At 35.6% G+C, this 5,659-nt stretch overlaps 1 protein-coding gene across 1 annotated transcript in view; it reads right to left on the bottom strand.

Annotated features, from left to right (window-relative positions):
• Positions 1 to 5,659, bottom strand: part of Tbca (tubulin folding cofactor A) — a 53,328-nt gene that overhangs the window by 15,750 nt on the left and 31,919 nt on the right. The window lies entirely within an intron of this gene.

Genomic DNA, 5,659 nt, shown 5'->3' with positions numbered 1-5,659 from the left:
TCAGCTCTTCAGCTCAAGGCTAGCGCTCTACCACTTGAGCCACAGCGCCACTTCTGGCTTTTTTTTTTTTTGCGTATGTGGTGCTGAGGAATCGAACCCAGGGCCTCATGCATGCAAGGCAAGCACTCTACCACTGAGCCACCTTCCCAGCCCTAAAAGCATATTTTTTTAAGAATAATATTTCCCAGAGCTAGAGAAAGGCCTACCAATCTTAACTGAAAGGGTATCCTAAGTACCAAAAGGCCAAGTTAAAATACAAATCTCTATCTATGTACATTAAGAATTTTCAGAGCTCTAAGAAAATTAAAGTTTTTCAAAAGAGAAAAAAATAGGACACCTATAAAAGAATCATTATATTTCATATTAACCCTAGACATCAAAAGATGATGAAACAATAATTCAAAGTTCTGAGAGAAAATGATTTATAATCTGAATTTATAACTATAATAAATGGTGAGGGGGAAATTCATTAATTCATTACCATTTATTGAGGGGATACTATGTGCCAGATATAACTATATATCAAGGATATAGAGGTGAAAAAACTACAAATATTTGCCCCACAGCACTTTTTAGTGGAGAAATAAGACAAATAAGCAAATGTATAGCATAGTAGATTGTAGTAAGTGCTAGAGAAAAAGCAATGACGGAAGACTAGCAATACAGGGTAACTATAATTTAAAACAAGGTAATCAGGAAAGGACTCTTTAAAAAAATGAAATGCAAGACTTGAGACAGTAAGTCACAAAGGCAACTGATGAAAGTACAGGATAAGGAAACATTTTATTTAGCTATATAGAAATTCTATATACAATGTCTATTTTCTGAAAAGTTTACTTAAGAATTATGCTAGCCATCTGAAAAGCAAGAAAAGAAACCATGAAACCAAGAAGCTATGGTCAACATTACATACATTTTAATGAATGGGTGGGATGGGGGAATCCTAAAATTTAAACTGTTCTGTAGGTCTGGAAGATAATCAAGTCTAAATGAGAATATTGGTGTGGGTTCATATGAGAACATGTTTAAAAAAAGAATGGAGTAGATTCTAAGAACAGAGACCATGAACTAGCTGGAAGATAACTAAGTGGTCAGGTGTTTCCTCAATTATAAAAGGAAAAAAAAAAACAAGAAAACCCCATGAGTCCTCCTCAATGTCTATGGTTGCAGTTTAAAGCAACTGATGAAGAAAACTGTCCATTTAACTAAGACTTATAATGATAATCTCCTTTGAACGACAAAATACAGAGAGATGTAATTCTATGTATTATATGCCATATTTAAAGTTATATAATTATAATCCTTTTATTTTCAACGTTTAGAACAGACTTACAAGCAAACCTTTCCTCGTTAGAAATACTTGTTTTTTAAAGGCTAAGGAATATCTATTATTTTTCTACTTGTTCATGTTGTGCCAGGTACTAATGGCTCATGCCTCTAATCCTAGGTACTCAGGAAGCTTATATGTGAGGATCACAGTTCAAAGCCAGTCTGGCAGAAAAGTCCATTAGACTCTTACCTACAATTAGCCACGAAAAAACTAGAAATGGAGCTGTGGCTCAGGTGGCAAAACACAGTCTTGAGCAAAAGAGCCGAAGGACAGTGCCTAGGTTCTGAATTCAAGCCCTATGACTGATGGATGGATAGACAGACAGACAGACAGACAGACAGACACAGACAGACACAGACAGACACACAGACAGACACACAGACACACACACAGACAGACACACAGACAGACACACAGACACACACACAGACACACACACAGACAGACACACAGACAGACACACAGACAGACACACACAGTCAAACATATAATCCTAGCTACCTGGACGCCTAAGATTAGGAGGATAGCTGTTCTAGTTCAGTAGAAAAGTCCACTAGATTCAACAGAAGATAGTGGTGCCTGTCATCCCAGCCATGATGGGATTCTAAAACAGAAGGTGTGCACTATATAGAGGCAAGAGCCTATCTCAAAAATAACCAGCAAAAGTCTGGCATCAGGCTCATGCCTATAATCCTAGCTATTCAGGATGCTGAGATCTGATAATCTTGGTTCAAAGCTATCCTGGGCAGGAACGTCCTTGAAACTCTCATCTCCAATTAACTACCAAAAAAAGCTGGAAGTGGAACTGTGGCTCAAGTGGTAGAATGCTAGGATTGAGTGAAAAAGCTAAGGGACAGTCCCAAGCTTTGAGTTTAAATCCCAGTACTGTTGCTCAGCAACAAAATAACTGTCTACCAAGTGGAAGCCCTGGATTCAAACCACCCGACAAAGGAAGGATGAGGGAGAAGGAATAAGATATAAGTAGGTGGTGACTAAGTTAGTTGTGATCTGCTATGAAACATCTACCATTTTGTGAAACTTTTACTACCAGTGTATTAAATTCCCTGAATTGAAACTTGTTATTTGAAACCCCTACTATAATTTCATTTATTCTGACAAAGTTCTCTTTTACTGATATTGCTGATAACAAGCTCTCCTGTCTCTAAGAACTTTTTGAGATTTTATTTTGTGAGAGATGAAGAACCTAATATGAACAAATTTGATTCTAATTCTTGTCTCTTGTTACGATTCTCTACAGCATTTTTAAAGAGTGCTTGGAACAAAACAGAACAAACAGAAGACCTATCAAAGCTTTAGAAATAAAATCTAAACTACTACATCCCATAAACAGACTAAAAAGTAATGTTGCAAATGAAAATTAGGATGATAGAGAGGAACACTAGTGAAAAAAGCTAAGTTAAATATATAACTTCTGAGGTTTTATCATTTCTAATGATCACAACTAAATTTGTTCTTCTAAAACGAGAAGCTGTTTGGTGAGGTTCAATAGTTGCAAAACTCAAAAGAGGTAGTTATGGTATTAGTATCCTACAATATGTCATGAAATAAATATGGGAAAAACTTGAATCATTCAAGATATATTAAAATTAATATGTGATAAAGAAAAAGTAGCCAAGCTTAGGCTTGTATTCCCAGAACTTGGGAGGCTGAGACAGGATTGGCAATTTGTGGACAGCTTTGCCTACAGAGATTGTGTTAAACAGGAAGAAAGAGACAAGAGCAAAGAAAAAGGAAGTGAAGGAGGGAAGGAGGAGCAGTTAACATGTAGTGATCTCTTATCATGAGCTAAGTAGTTTGCCAAAGCATGCCAATTGGGTTGTAATTTAATCCTAAAGACAATCCTATAAAATAGGTACTATTTCCACTTGAATGAAAGTGAAATTCATGAAGCTTCAGTAACTTGTCCAAATTCTGTTACTAAGTTCCAAAGAACTATTTTATTCTAAATTCCATATCCTTAGCTACCACCAATATACTTTCAATTACTGCATTTTAAAATATTTGAAATCTGAAAAAGATTGAATGTGCTCACTTGTGTCCCACATATGCTACCTATCTACATTCCTACAATTATTGCCTGCTAGAATACAATTTTGTTTGTAATCATCCAAGAAATAATGTCCTTCCCAAAGAAGTTTATCATAAGTGCTTCTACTCCCTTTGCCAAGTATAGTTTAGGCATGTACAGGTGAACCACTTCTGGCCAAAACTGCAGAAGGAACTCTATTGGACTTTAAGATCATTGCTCCTAAAAGGGACACAATTCCTGTTCTGTTTTGAATGTGTCACTTCTGTATCACTCCCATCATTCAGGGCAGATCTGTGGGAAATCCACATTATTTATTGTTATTATAAAGGTGATATATAGAAGGTTTATAGTCACATAATTCAGATAAGGAGTACCTTCCTTTTTGAATAGTGTCATTCCTTCCCTTGCTCTCTTCCAGCTTTCCCCTCCTATCCCCACTGACAAGTTGTATAGTATCACTGCTGCATTTGTTCCCCCTTTGTCCCACCATTTCTATGCCCCCTTACCTTTCCAAAGGCAGATAAACCAACAAACAAAACCAACCTTGTTTCCATTTCCTGGAGTTCACTTTGAAAAATATTTTATATGATAAGATGCACATAGCTATTGTGTCTTTGTGATCCTCTTCTAGGAATATCCTCCTTTGGTCTCATTCTGTGTGAATAGTGCCTAGAGACTTGATAATTTATCATGTCCCAGTGAAATCTACTTTAAAGGACAGATTACTTTGAAGTTGTTAGAGAACTCCAGTCCTTAATGATGTCACTGAACTACTGTAAATCACTCTTTTAAAGTATTATCACTAGATTCCTAATATGCTTATTGTTTCAACCACATAAAGTTTGATTTTTTTTTCTTTGTGCCAAAAGCACCTGAAGTGATAGAATAATTACATAATTTTACAGGTCTAGAACCAGTGTTTTTCTACTGTGGACTAATCCCAAACTGATAAAACTGAGATTGACATACTTTAGAGATACCTTAGAGATGGAGATACCTCTTTTTCTTGTCATACGTAAATACATATAAAGAATTTAAGGATTAAATACAATTCCCAATCCTCCATTATGTTAATACTTCATATAAATTTTGTGTAAAAGACTATACTTAACACTTAAAATTAAAAGTTTTATGTGAAACTTTAAAGAATGGTCCCATGGTTCAATATCTAAACAGCACAAATAGTAAGAAGCAACTTAGACACACACACCTGCCCCCAGTCACTCAGTGACCACAATCTATTACTTGTTTTTGGCTTTGTGTGTGACCTAAATAAAAGAAAACAAATGCCCAATTTTATGGTATGTGTTATCTTTACTTGCTCATTAATCAATCCATTAAAGTTCACTATAGAATATATGCTTAACTATTAAGTTTAATAGATCAGATAAGACATATTTTGTCAACAGCTAAAATGATGCTAGCCCAAATCAAAATTAGTATAATTTTTAAAAACTATAAATTGTAGGCAGTAACAAACCAATAAACATGAAGAATAATTAAATCCCACCAATACAAAACAAATTACTTCCCTATGCCTCTAAACTGTCCCTTAAAGGTTCTGAGATATCAGTGGGATTTACAAGTGTATAAAGCCGAAAAGCCTGGAACATAATGAGTTTATGAGAAAGCAATAGCCCCCTCCCATAGTCACTTTATATCATTATAAAATGTGGTGTTTTAAATTACAAACTACTCTTGTAATTTCTGTCTTCTTATCCTTTGTAACTGCTTTCGAAACATCTCTATTTAAACATCTCACTTGCAACTAAAACACATTAGCTCATCATTTTCCCTACCCAACTTTAGCTGTCAAGTGTCAAAATCTTGCTCTCAGATCTTAACAACCTGGAAGTGCACTGTTGCTAAAGTGGTAGAGTGCTAACCTTGAGCTGAAGAGCTCAGGGACAGTGCCCAGAACCAGAGTTCAGGCCCCACGACCGTCCAAAACAAACAAACAAACAAAAAACCTTTTTTGCTACTAGGGACTGAAAACTATTTTTAGTGAAGGTTTGGCTAAGTCTGAAAAGGACTGAAGAAAGTGTAACACAGGTGCATGGGGGAAAGGTGTTTTGTTTTGGGCATTGAGGTTTTTTTTTAAATGAAAGTTCAACTGTACAAGTACTTGATAAAGTAGGTGCAGCTTGTGAACAGTTCATGGGAAAAACTGCAGAGTTGTCTGTAAGTTTACTAGGAGACAAAGTGATAGTTCCAAAGGAAAAGAAAAGATTCTATGTTTGATGTATTAAAACAACAAAAACCAAACTTAAAGAGTACAT

Source organism: Dipodomys ordii, unplaced genomic scaffold, assembly GCF_000151885.1.
Source record: "Dipodomys ordii isolate 6190 unplaced genomic scaffold, Dord_2.0 Scaffold28, whole genome shotgun sequence".
NCBI lineage: Eukaryota > Metazoa > Chordata > Mammalia > Rodentia > Heteromyidae > Dipodomys > Dipodomys ordii.
Note: the sequence above shows the minus strand (reverse complement) of the source record. Positions and strands in the feature narration are given on the sequence as shown.